The sequence below is a fragment of the Nicotiana attenuata genome, unplaced genomic scaffold, assembly GCF_001879085.1.
Source record: "Nicotiana attenuata strain UT unplaced genomic scaffold, NIATTr2, whole genome shotgun sequence".
Classification (NCBI taxonomy): domain Eukaryota; kingdom Viridiplantae; phylum Streptophyta; class Magnoliopsida; order Solanales; family Solanaceae; genus Nicotiana; species Nicotiana attenuata.
The window spans coordinates 1-14,313 of NW_017670276.1; positions in this window are offsets into that span (position 1 = coordinate 1).

A 14,313-nucleotide genomic window follows, 5' to 3' on the forward strand; every position below is an offset into this window, starting at 1 on the left:
GGGGGCCGTCAGGGGCCCCCGAGTGTCAATTGGACGAGGCTCGAGTTGAGTTAGAAATTTTGGAAGGAGTTGAAGCTCCAGGTTGCTGTCATAACTGTACCTGCGGTTGGCCAGCAGCAGGTGCGGGACCGCAGAAGCGGTCAATCCTTCACAGGTGCGGCCCAAGGGGAGGAGCCCAGGAACCGTAGATGCGGCTCCTCTCCCGCAGAAGCGAAACCGCAGAAGCGGCCCCCAGACCGTAGATGCGACCCCAACTAGCCCGGTCAAACTCCGCAGATGCGGACCTCTCCTCACAGAAGCAAGACCGTAGATGCGATCCTCTAACCGCAGGTGCGAAAATCGCTCAAGCCAGTGCCTTCATTTAATACGGGAAATGTGTCGTTTTTGAAACATTTCTTTCATTTCTTGGGCGATATGGGAGCTTTCAAAGAGGGGATTTCAGCCTAGCATTGTGAGGTAAGTTATTTCTACATAATGTGAGTTTAATACATAGTTTAGGGGTAGATTACACCATGTAAATTAATGAAAATTGTGGGTTTAGAGTAAAACCTAGGGTTTTGATAAAAACAAGATTTAACCACAAATTTGTTATGGAATGAAGTAAAAATCATATAATCTTGATCCTTAGGTTATGGGTAACAAATTCCCTCGATAATTTCCGGAATCCGGGCACGTGGGCCCGGGGATGAATTTTAGAAAACTTGTATTTAGGGTTGGGAAATTACTTTAACAGTTAGAATATGAACTCTTGAGCTTGTATTGACTAGTTCTTACCCCATTTGATTAGTTTTGGATCGTTCGGCTCCGAATTGAGGGTTTGAGCGCGTTCTTGAAATTGGAAGTAAGCTTTGGAGCAAGGTAAGTCTCCTATCTAACCTCGTAAGAGGGAAATAACCCCCTAGGCGAATTAAATAAATGTATGTGACCATCTGTGGAGGCTACGTACGTACGTGGTGATGAGGGTCCGTGCGTAGCTACTATTATGCTTGCTACTGAGATCACTTAGGACATGCTAGGAATTGTAAATAAATATAAACGAATGTACGCACTTACTTGTGAACTTGTATGAATTTATTTGGCTATAAATGAGCAATGTGTGCTTACTTGATAATAATTGCTATTTGTGGATCGGGCCAATCGCGGTAGAAATAGATGCATCTATGGTTCGCGCCATTCGACCCTCTGGCAGTTCACAGTTATTATTATGTTGGACCGGGCCGTACGACCTCGGCATAATGTGTGCATGTTATTTACGTGGAATTCATCCATAATTTACTCTATTTAAATGCTTTGAAAGGTAAATTATTATATGACATGACTGCAATTGATATATTGTTAAGAAATAATATATTGTTTCTCCTTATTCTGAGACTGTCATTATATTCATGCTATCCATGCTTAGCGTAAACCTTAAATATTATTGATATTGACCTTAGTAAGTGTCAAGTCAACCCCTCGTCAGTACTTCTTCGAGGTTAGACTGGATACTTGCTTTGTACATATTGTTTATGTACTCATACTACGCTTCTGTACTTAACTGTACAGGATCTGAGGCAGGTGCATCCAGTTACCCGTCCGGCGCGCGTTCCTGAATCCCGATCGAGATCTTACGATGAGCTGCCCCTTCTGAGCCGTTCAGCAGCATACCGGAGTTCTCTTCTTTTGTTGTTGTTATGTACTGTTTATTCTATTCTACGCGGTAGGATAGTGGTATTATTTTTGTACATTCTACTAGTTACCCTAGTACTTGTGACACCAGTTCCTGGCACATACTTGTAGACTATTATTTTGGGATGTATTTATATTATTATGAACTTGTTAATTATCGACTATTTAAAAGCTTAACTATTAAGAAAAATGTTGGGGTTATTTGGGTAAAATAATGAGAACCCCTTAGTTGAATTAGGGTTGGCTTGCCTCACAACGGTGTCGGGCACATCACGAGCTACGATAAAATTTGGGTCGTGACAACATGGTATCAGAGCCCTAGGTTCACGTAGGTCTCACAAGTCATGGGCAAACCAAATAGAGTCTTGCGGATCAGTACGGAGACATCTGTATTTATCTTCGAGAGGCTATAGGGTGTTAGGAAACTACTCTTTATTCATCTTCTATCGTGTAGTTGATGGTATACTAAATTTCCTTCTTTTATTCTCTCACAGATGGTGAGGACGCGCATGACAGATGTTCTATACCCGGGAGGAGCTGCTCCCTCCGTTGCTAGAGGCTGAGGCAGAGGCCGGGGGAGGGCACCGGCCCGAGGTAGGGGACGAGGGCGTCCCAGAGCTGCCCCAGTTGCACCACCGGCAGATCCTGCGGGGGATCTTATCATTGAGGAGCAGGGCGAGGTTCCCGCAGCTGAGCCTACCCCAGCGGACTTTATAATAGCATCGAGTTTCTAGGAGGTCATGGGCCGTATTTTGCGGTTCATAGATACCATGACTCAGGCTGGTTTATTTCCAGCAGACCCAGCCACATCTCAGGCGGGAGGGGGAGCAAAGAGCCCTACTGCTCAGGCTCCTAGTCATGCAGCTGCAGAGCATCAGACTCCGAGTGCACTACCCGCGGATGGGGCTCAGCCAGTTGCTGCAGTGGTACCCAAGCCCAGATGGCTGCGGACGACAATCCACAAAAGTTATTGGACAGATGGACTAGGCTACACCCTCCTATCTTCGGAGGTGAGCGTCATGAGGATGCCCAGGATTTCAGTGATAGGTGCAGGGACAAACTGTACAACATGAGGATATTGGAGTCTCATAGGGTTGACTTCACTACTTTCCAGCTGGAGGGCAAGGCCCGTAGATGGTGTCAGTCCTATGTTCTTGGCAGGCCAGCGGGTTCTCCTCCCATTACTTGGAGTCGGTTCACACATCTTTTCCTGGATAGGTATATTCCACCCTCTGAGAGGGAAGAGTTGCGGTATCATTTGAGCAGCTTGAGCAGGGTTAGATGTCGGTGACCGGCTATGAGGCGAGGTTTTCTAAGTTGTCCCGCCATGCACTGATGATACTTCCTACTGATGCAGAGAGGGTGCGGAGGCTTGTTCAGGGTTGCATTCTGGTATTAGGGCTAACATGGCCTGGGAGGTGGATATGGGGACTTCTTATCAGCTATTAGTAGAGATTTCTTGGAGGATTGAGGGATACCGTCTGAGAGGCAGAGAGCAGATGCAACAGGACAAGAGGGCTCGATTCTCTAGAGAGTTCAGAGGTGCCCCGGCTAGGGGCAGAGGTCAGCCCAGCAGGCCCCCATATTCAGCACCACCACCTCCTCGAGGTGCTCCAGCGTGCCCCTATTTCAGCATCATTCCAGAGAGTTCTTAACACCTGCAATCTATCTAGGGTTCTTCCAGTGGGTATTCAGGTCCCAGGGTTCTTCTGGTTCCTACTTCAGTGCCATACCGGAGAGTTCATACCGCCCATCGGCTATTCAGGCTTCTTCCAGTGGGTCTACAGGCCATCAGGGTCATACATCAGGGCATCAGGTCACCGCTCTGAGGGGTTGTTTCGAGTGCGGAGACCTTAATCATATGAGGAGATACTGCCCCAGACTTCGAGGCAAGGCAGTGTAGCAGGGTCAGCAACTTATGATTTTAGCACCTGCTGCCCAGCCGCCCAGAGGTGGAGGACAGACGGGTAGGGGCCATCTTAGAGGTGGAGGCCAGCCAGGGAGAGGTCAGCCAGCTACCGCTCAGTCAGGTGGAGGCCAGCCGGCGCTTCAGCTAGATTCTATGCTTTCCCGACCAGACCAGATGCATTGGCCTCAGATGCCGTTATCACAGGTATTATTTCCGTCTGCGGTAGGGATGCTTCAGTTCTATTTGATCCATGGCCTACCTATTCATATGTGTCATCTCTGTTTGCTCATTTTCTAGATATCCCTCGTGAGTCCTTGGGTACTCCTATTCATGTGTCCACTCCTGTGGGCAATTCTGTGGTTGTGGATCGGATATACCGGTCCTGTGTTGTCACATTTTGTGGTTTTGAGACTAGAGCAGACCTCCTATTGCTTGATATGAACGACTTTGAGGTCATCCTGGGCATGGATTGGTTATCCCCACACCACGTCGTCCTAGATTGCCATGCCAAGACTATTAATTTAGCGATGCCAGAGTTGCCAAGGTTGGAGTGGAAGGGTTCCTCAGTTAGTACATCTAGTCGGGTTATCTCTTTTCTGAAGGCTCGACATATGGTCGAGAAGGGTTGTTTGGCTTATCTAGCTTATGTTAGGGACATCACCGCAGAGTCTCCGACGATTGATTCAGTTCTAGTAGTCCGATAGTTCGCCGAGTGTTTCCTTCTGACCTTCCTGGCATGCCACCGGATCGTGATATTGATTTCTATATTGATTTGGCTCCAGGAACTCAGCCTATATCTATCCCACCGTACCGTATGGCTCCGAAAGTGTTGAAGGAGTTGAAGGAGCAGCTTTAGGAGTTGTTAGCAAAGGGTTTTTTTAGACCGAGTATGTCACCTTGGGGTACACCAGTGTTGTTTGTGAAGAAGAAGGATGGGACTATGCGGATGTGCATTGATTACCGCTAGTTGAACAAGGCTACCATCAAGAACAAGTACCCGTTGCAGCGCATTGATGATCTGTTCGACCAGTTGCAGGGTGCTAGGGTGTTCTCTAAGATCGATTTGAGATCAGGGTATCATCAGCTGAGGATTCGGGACTCAGATGTTCCGAAGACTGCTTTTCATACTAGATATAGCCATTATGAGTTTCTGGTGATGTCCTTTGGCTTGACTAATTCCCCAGCGGCGTTTATGGACTTGATGAATAGGGTGTTCAGGCCTTATGTTGATTCCTTTGTGTCACGCCCCAACCTCGGGGAGCGCGACCGACGCGCGACCGAGTGAACCCGGTAGAGCAAGCCTATCCAGTCTTTCCTACCCGACTCATTCATTATCCGAAAAGGGAACGTATCACCATTCGTCAAACAGGGGAGAGACCAGTTATATAAATATAAAAACGTTACTAGTCCATTTTTACTTAAAACGCCATAGGCCATAATTAAGTTTCCAAAGGTACATACAGTTGACAATCTAGTGGAAGAGTTTCAAAATACAATGTGATCCAATAGCCATCCTGACACCCATACATGACCCACGTAAATGTCTACTGAGCCTCTAAGGATACAAAAGATCAACATGATAATGCCGGCAACAAGGCCCCGGCTATACCTCAAAATATGGTAATTTACACAAAAGAAGGACTACACAACCCCTGGGAGTAATGGGGGGCTCACCAAGACTGCTGCAAGGAGAGAAAGAGAGCACCACTATCTGCGATTGGCGCTATCTGCGATGGAACCACCTACATCCATTCAAAGATGTAGTGCCCCCGGCAAAAAGGGGCATTAGTACTGTCAAATAGTACTAGTATGTAAGGCAAACACAAATCTTATTAGAATGAACAGTGAAACAAATAGAAGGCAGTTACAAAAAATCAACAAGTACCTCACAGAATTACAAGAAACCACCAAATAAGGATCACCTAGTTCCGATTCATTCTTTCCGTCTCTTTTAGGTTAATGATCATTAGTGCCAAGTGCCACAACTCATAATGCCACCGTGTTTTACACGGAGTCTGGTCTCGGCCTGACCGGCTAAGCCATCCCAAGTGAGACATATCCAAATTCATAACAATAATAGAAGTCCAACATAAATGCCACCATGTGTACAACATGGCGTCCGATCTCGGCCCGATCGGCTAAGCCATATCACTTGGGACATAACCTCTTTCAGTTATCCATTTCATTTACATTTCTTTCCATCTTTTATTACTTGACACAAGCACCACCATTTATTAAGTAGTTCTTGGCACTTAGACACGTTTTATAATTCAAGTCTTTCCCTTTATTATTTGCCCAAATATCATCAATATCCATGTCAACAAGTGCTATCACATAAGGCATGCGCACATAAGGAAAAAAGAGAAAACAAAAGGAAAGCTTGGAGAACATAATCAGATTTCAAATAGCATGATTTCAGGGCAACACTTAGAACAATTATGGAACATAAATCTTTCACCCCAATACATAAAGGCAAACCATTTAGTATGATTAATTCAGAACTCACGCCAATTATTCGGACACCAAGAGTTCAATTCTAAGAAGAAGAGGGTTAGCCATACATACCTCATTTGAGTCTTTCCCTAATTCCTACGACAAGTTCGGGAACCTTTAGCACCTTCAATCTATTTAACAATGTAGCACAATTGAACTCATTATTAGGAAATTGATCAAAGGCCTAGCTCACTTAATCATTATATCAAACGTTATGTGCTTGTTGGGGTCCATGGCCCCTTTTTAGTGGAAGATTTCCCCAACCCATTCCCTAGTCTTTCTTATCTTTGTCTTAGTATTCCCCCACATACCTCTTAGGATCACACGAATGCAAGGTAACCACTATAATCCCCATGAATTACCTCACTTAAGGTCCATTTTAGCTACAATACGGAATTGAGAGCTTGCGTGATAGAAGCATACCTCTTGGAGGGAGACCTAGGTGCCTTGTTTGTTAATCTTCAAGATGCTTAGGCTAGGATTTGATGAACAATGGATGGAGACCCCTTCCCCTCTCTTTGATCCCCCTTTCTTACTCTAATTATCAGAGAAAATATGCTGAAAATGGCCTAAGGGGGGGTGTTTTAACGGAATGGGGTCGGGTTTTAAATTAAGAAAATGGCTTCCCTGATACGGGTTTGCGGTCGTATATGCGACCGCATAATGGTTATGCGGTCCGCAAAGTGACCGCAGAAAGAGCCTCAGGAAGTTAAGTTTTCTGTCCGAGTATGCGATCCGCATATCTGTTCTGCAGTCGCATAATGCACCAGAAATTCCCTTCGTAAAAATTCAAGGCAGATATGCGATCAGTATGCGGCTCGCATAGCGATTATGCGATCGCACAATCGGGCCGCATATCTGGCCTCAAAATTGGCCAACTTTCTGTTTCACTCTACGGCCATTATGCGGTCCGCAGAGTTATTATGCGGCCGCATAATGGCCGCGTAAATGCATTCTTTTGGGAAATTTTTTCCTCTAAGTCTGTAGGGTATTGTTCAATCCGACTCGGCGTCATAAAATCTCGAGTTTTTGGTTAAGAATTTCACGGGTCCTTACACTTTGTTATCGTCTTCATTGACGGCATCTTGATATACTCACGTAGCCTGGGGAGCACGAGCAGCATTTGAGAGTAGTGATTCAGACCTTGCGAGAGCAGAAGCTATATGCTAAGTTCTCCAAGTGTGAGTTTTGGCTAGAGTTAGTAGCATTCTTAGGGCATATTGTATCAGGAGAGGGTATTAAGGTGGATACCAAAAAGATTGAGGCAGTTCAGAGTTGGCCACATCCTACTTCAGTGAGTGAGATCAGGAGTTTCCTAGGGTTAGCAGGTTATTACCGCCGATTTGTGCAGGGTTTTTCATCCATTGCATCACCTCTGACTAGATTGACCTAGAAGGGTGCTCCTTATCGTTGGTCCGATGATTTTGAGGCGAGCTTTCAGAAGCTCAAGACAGCTTTGACTACATCACCGGTTCTAGTGTTGCCTTCCGGTTCCGGGATGTATACGGCATATTGCAACGCTTCGTGCGTTGGCTTAGGATGTGCATTGATGCAGGGGGGTGAGTTATTGCATATGTTCCACGTCAGCCGAAGATTCATGAGAAGAATTACCATGTGCACGACCTAGAGTTAACAGCGATTGTTCATGCTCTTAAGATATGGAGGCATTATCTGTATGGGGTATCATGTGTGGTTTATACTGATCATCGCAGCTTACAGCATTTGTTTAAACAGAGGATCTCAATTTGAGGCAACGTAGATGGATTGAGTTACTAAAGGATTATGACATCACCATTCTTTATCATCCGGGAAAGGCAAATATGGTCGCGGATGCCTTGAGTAGGAAAGCAGAGAGTATGGGCAGCTTGGAATTCATTTCAGCGGAGGAGAGGCCACTAGCTTTGGACATTCTGTCCTTGGCTAACAGACTTGTGAGGTTGGACATTTCAAAGCCCAGCCGAGTCCTTGCGTGTGTTGTTGCTCAATCTTTATTATTGCGGTAGATCAAGGCTCGGCAGTTCGATGATCTGCATTTGGCAGTTCTCAGAGAGACAGTGCTACAGGGTAGTGCCAAGGAGGTTTCTATTGGCGAGGATGGTGTTCTGCGACTCCACGTCCGCCTATGTGTTCCTAATGTCGATGGCTTGAGGGGGAGGATTCTAGAGGAAGCACAGAGTTCACGGTATTTCATTCATCCTGGTGCTACGAAGATGTATCATGACCTGAGGCAGCATTATTGGTGGCGGCGGATGAAGAAAGACATAGTTGAGTATGTGGCTAGGTGTTTGAATTGCCAGCAGGTTAAGTATGAGCACCAGAGGCCAGGTGGCCTACTTCAGCAGATGCTTATACCTGAGTGGAAGTGGGAGCGCATGACTATGGACTTCGTAGTTGGGCTGCCGCGAACATTGCGGAAGTTTGTTGCAGTCTGCGTCATTGTCGACAGGTTGACCAAGTCGACACACTTCATTCCGGTTGTGACTACTTATACTTCAGAGAGGCTGGCTCAGATCTACATTTGGGAGATAGTTCGGTTGCATGGTGTGCCTGTTTCCATCATATCAGATAGAGGCCCTCAGTTCACTTCCCATTTCTAGAAAGCCGTACAGAGTGAGTTGAGGACCCGCGTAGAGCTCAGCATAGCATTTCACCCGCAGACCGACCGGCAGTCGGAGCAGACAGTTCAGATTCTGGAGGACATTCTTAGAGCGTGTGTGATTGACTTTGGAGGCAGTGGCATCAGTTCTTGCCTTTGGCCGAGTTTGCTTTCAACAACAGTTACTAGTCCAACATCGAGATGGCTCTATTTGAGGCTTTATACGGTCGGTGATATCGTTCTCCTATCGGGTGGTTTGAGCCTGGTGAGGCTAAGTTGTATGGTACAGATTTGGTGAAAGACGCCTTGGAGAAAGTAAAGTTGATTCAGGAGAGACTTCGCACAGCTCAGTCCAGACAGAAGAGTTATGCAGATCAGAAGACGTGCGATGTTTCATTCATGATCGGCGAGAAGGTTCTCTTGAAAGTCTCACCGATGAAGGGTATTATGAGATTCGGGAAGAAGGGAAAGTTGAGCCCCAGGTTTATAGGCCCATTTGAGGTGTTGAGGTGAGTTGGGGAGGTTGCTTATGAGCTTGCTTTACCTCCCAGCTTATCGGGAGTTCATCCAGTTTTTCACGTGTCTATGCTTCGGAAGTATCACGCCGACTTGTCTCATGTGTTAGACTTCAGTACTATTCAGCCAGATGAGAGGTTAGGTTATGAGGAGGATCCAGTTGCCATTGTTGATAGACAGGATCGCCAGTTGAGATCCGAGAGGATTTCTGCAGTAAAGGTCAAGTGGAGGGGCCAACCAGTCGAAGAGGCGACCTGGGAGTCCGAGGAGGACATGCGGAGCAGATATCCACGCTTATTTAGAACTTCAGGTATGAATCTAAACCCGTTCGAGGACAAACGTTTGTTTAAGAGGTGAAGAATGTAACGACCCGACTGGTCGTTTTGCTTTCTAGAACCCCGTTCCCCTAAATAAGACTTCCCGTACTTGCTTTTACTGATTTACGACTTGCGGGGATGGTTGGTTCGAGATTTGGAAGAGTTTGGGTTGAAATCGGAACACTTGGTTCCATAAGGTTGGCTTAAAAGGCCAAGTTTGACTTCGGTAAACATTTTGAGTAAACGGCCTTGGAATCAGGCTTTGAGGGTTCCAACAGGTTCGTATGATAATTTTGGACTTGGGCGTATGTCCGGCTCGGGTTTTGGATGACTTGGGAGTGTTTTGGAGACTAATAGTAAAAGTTGATTCCTTAAGGATTTTGAAGTTCTTAAATATTTGGTTTGGAGCGGGTTTTTGTGTTATCGAGGTCCGAACGGAATTCTGAGACGGGAAATAGTTTCGTATTGTCATTTAAGACTTGCACGCAAAATTTGGTGTCAATCCGAGTGGTATAAATGTGTTTCGTTACATCGGATGTGAATTGAAGAACTTGAAGTTCATAAGTTTGATTCAATTGGTTTTAGGGGGTGATTCTTAGATTTAGAATTGTTTCCGGCGTTCCGAGGGTTCGAGCGAGTCCTTTTTATAGTTTCATACTTGTCGGTATGTTCAGGCGGCGCCACGGGGGCCCCGAGCGTCAATTGGACGAGGCTCGAGTTGAGTTAGACATTTTGGAAGGAGCTGAAGCTCCAGGTTGCTGACATAACCGCACCTGCGGTTGGCCAGCCGCAGGTGCGAGACTGCAGAAGCAGTCAATCCTTCGCAGGTGCGGCCCAAGGGGAGGAGCCCAGGAACCGTAGATGCGGCTCCTCTCCTGCAGAAGCAGAATCGTAGAAGCGACCCCCAGACTGCAGATACGGCCCCAGCCAGCCCGGTCAAACTTCGCAGATGTGGACCTCTCCTCGTAGAAGTGAGACCTCAGATGCGGTCCCCTAACCGTAGGTGCGGAAATCGCTGAAGGTAGTGCCTTCATTTAATACGGGAAATGTGTCATTTTGACACATTTCATTCATTTCTTGGGCGATTTGGGAGCTTCCAAAGAGGGGATTTTAGCCTAGCATTGTGAGGTAAGTTATTTCTACATAATGTGAGTTTAATACATAGTTTAGGGTAGATTACACCATGTAAATTAGTGAAAATTGTAGGTTTAGAGTAAAACCTAGGGTTTTGATAAAAACAAGGATTAACCACAAAATTTGTTATGGACTGAAGTAAAAATCATATATTCTTGATCCTTAGGTTATGGGTAACAACCTCCCTCGAGAATTTTTGGAATCCGGGCACGTGGGCCCGGGGATGAATTTTAGGAAACTTGTATTTAGGGTTGGGAAATTACTTTAACAGTTAGAATATGAACTCTGTATTGACTAGTTCTTACCCCGTTTGATTAGTTTTGGATCGTTCGGCTCCGAATTGAGGGTTTGAGCGCGTTCTTGAAATTGGAAGTAAGCTTTGGAGCAAGGTGAGTCTCCTTTCTAACCTCGTAAGAGGGAAATAACCCCCTAGGCGAATTAAATAAATGTATGTGACTATCAATGGGGGCTACGTACGTATGAGGTGACAAGGGTCCGTGCGTAGCTACTATTATGCTAATTGTCCGGGTAGTTTAGGACCCGTATCATGCCATACTTGCAAATACTTACATTTTTGCTTGCTACTGAGATCACTTCGGACATGCTAGGAATTGTAAATAAATATAAACGAATGTACACACTTACTTGAGAACTTGTATGAAATTATTTGACTGTAAATGAGCAATGTGTGCTTACTTGATAATAATTGCTATTTGTGGATCGGGCCGATCGCCTCAGTAGAAATAGATGCATCTATGGTTTGCGCCATTCGATCCTCTGGCAGTGCACAATTATTATTATGTTGGACCGGGCCGTATGACCTCGGCATAATGTATGCATGTTATTTATGTGGAATTCATCCATGATTTACTCTGTTTAAATGCTTTGAAATGTAAATTATTATATGACATGACTGCAACTGATATATTGTTAAGAAATAATATATTATTTCTCCTAGTTCTGAGACTGTCATTATATTCATGCTATCCATGCCTTAAATATTATTGATATTGACCTTAGTAAGTGTCAAGTCGACCCCTCGTCACTACTTCTTCAAGGTTAGACTGGATACTTGCTGGGTGCATGTTGTTTATGTACTCATACTATGCTTCTATACTTAACTGTACAGGATCTGAGGCAGGTGCATCTAGTTACCCGCCCGGCGCGCGTTCCTGATTCCCGATCGAGATCTCACGGTGAGCTGCCACTTCTGAGCCGTTCAACAGCATACTGGAGTTCTTTTCTTTTGTTGTTGTTATGTATTGTCTATTCTGTTTCAGGCAGTAGGGTAGTGGTATTTTTTTGTGTGTATTCTACTAGTTGCCCTAGTACTTGTGACACTAGTTCCTGGCACACACTTGTAGACTATTATTTTGGGATGTATTTATATTATTATGAACTTGTTAATTATCGACTGTTTAAAATCTTAACTGTTAAGACAAATGTTGGGGTTGTTTTGGTAAAATAATGAGAACCCATTAGTTGAATTAGGTTGGCTTTCCTGACAACGGTGTTGGGCGCCATCACGACCTACGATGAAATTTGGGTCGTGACAACAGGTATACCTTATGATCGAGCAAATGCTCGATCAGTACAACTTGCTCCAGCTCCTTGACCGTTGACTTGGTAGCATCAGAATCATCGGGGATTATGAAGGACCGGAGGACCCCGTAGTCATCGTCATCATCGATCCCCTGCGGTTGGGTCGAGGCCAGTGTTGGTAATTGCTATTTGGTTTCTTCCTTGGCAACCGAGCCCAGACCTTTTATCATTGTAAGTGCGGATATCGGGATCACCTCTTCGACCGTGAACATTTCCTTTGCGGCCGATTGTTCTCCGCATATTGTTTTTATCCCTCCTGGTGTTGGAAATTTTAACATTTGGTGCAGATTCGAGGGTACTTCCCTCATGTTGTGGATCCATGGACTCCTGAATAGAGTGTTGTACCTCGTGTCGCCTTCGATTATATAGAACTTTGCTTCCTGGATGGTCCCGGTGGCGTTCATCGATAATGTTATCTCCCCTTTGGTGGTTTCACATGCCATGTTGAATCCGTTTAGAACTCGGGTTGCAGGCACGATTGATCTTGTAGATCGAGTTGTTCCACGACCCTCGATCTGATGATGTTGGCCGAGCTACCTGGATCAATTAACACACGCTTAACTCGATATTTATTTATTAGTACAGATATTACCAGTGCATCGTTGTGGGGCTGCATGAGCCCTTCTACGTCTTTGTCATTGAAGGACAAGGTTCCTTCGGACACATAATCCCGTGTCCGTTTTTCCCTTATGATGGATACTTTGGTGCGTTTTAACACCGGCCCTTGGGGAATGTCGACCTCACTGATGATCATGTTAATGACGTGCCGAGGTTCTTCCTACTTGACTTGCTTATTAGCGTCTCTATTGCTGAAATGATTCTTGGCTCGTTCGCTCAGGAATTCTCGGAGATGCCCGTTGTTGGATAACCGGGCTACTTCCTCCCTCAATTGTCGGCAATCCTCCATTCTGTGGCCATGAGTGCAATGATATTTGCACATTAGATTGGGATCCCTTTGGGATGGATCGAACTGTAGAGGTCGGGGCCATTTGGTGTCTTTGATGCGCCTGATGGCAGATACGATGGCGGAGACATCGATATTAAAGTTGTACTCCGAAAGCCTTGGTGTTTACTTTGGCCCGATGGGCCTGTCAAAACTGTTTTTGCTCATGAGTCCCTAGTTGTTCTAACCTCAATCACTTCTCCTTTCACTTCTTATGGGGTTTCTCCCGGACCCGTTACCTCTTCGGTGCCCATTGAATAGTTGATAAGGATCCCTGCTTGATCTCGGTTTGCGATTGATCTCTCTCTTGACTCTATCGACGGCTCTAACGGGATAAACGGACCCCTAAAGAGCCCCAAGCTTATCGTCCTCGACCCTGATTTTTGATTGATACCGGTTATGCACGTCGGCGTAAGTGACAACCAGATATTCTACCAGATTTTGTTTCAACTGTTGTGAAGCCAGCGAGCTTTGAATATTGAGTCCTTAGGTGAAGGCTTGAACATCCCAATCGCCCGTGATCGGAGGCAAGTCCATTCGCTCCATTTGAAATCGACACACGAATTCCCTGAGCATCTCATTTTCCCTCTGTTTCACTTTGAAAAGGTCTGACTTTCTGATCTCGACCTTGATTGCCCTGGCGTGTGCTTTCACGAAGGAATCTACAAGCGTAGCAAACGAGTCAATAGAATTATGAGGTAGGTTGCGGTACCATATCATGGCCCCCTTGGACAGAGTTTCCTCAAACTTTGTCAGCAGGATAGACTCGATCTCATCATGTTCCAAATTGTTCTCTTTGATGGCACATGTGTAGCAGGTCACGTGCACATTGGATCGGTCGTTCTGTTGTACTTACGAATCTCGGGTATGTGGAACTTCTTAGGAATCGACTTTGGAGCGGCACTTGGAAGAAAAGATTTTTGAAAAAACTTCTTGGAGTCCAGGCCCTTCAATACCGATGGTGCTCTTGGGATTTGATCGACCCTGGAATTATAGGTTTCCACCTTCTTGTCATTGGCTTCGATTTTCTTCTCTCCCGATTCTATCCGTTTTGTTAGTTCTTCGAGCATCTTCATGATCTCAGGGTTGGTCCCCGACTCATTTTTATTCGACCTCTCGGGGACCGGTTCATTTC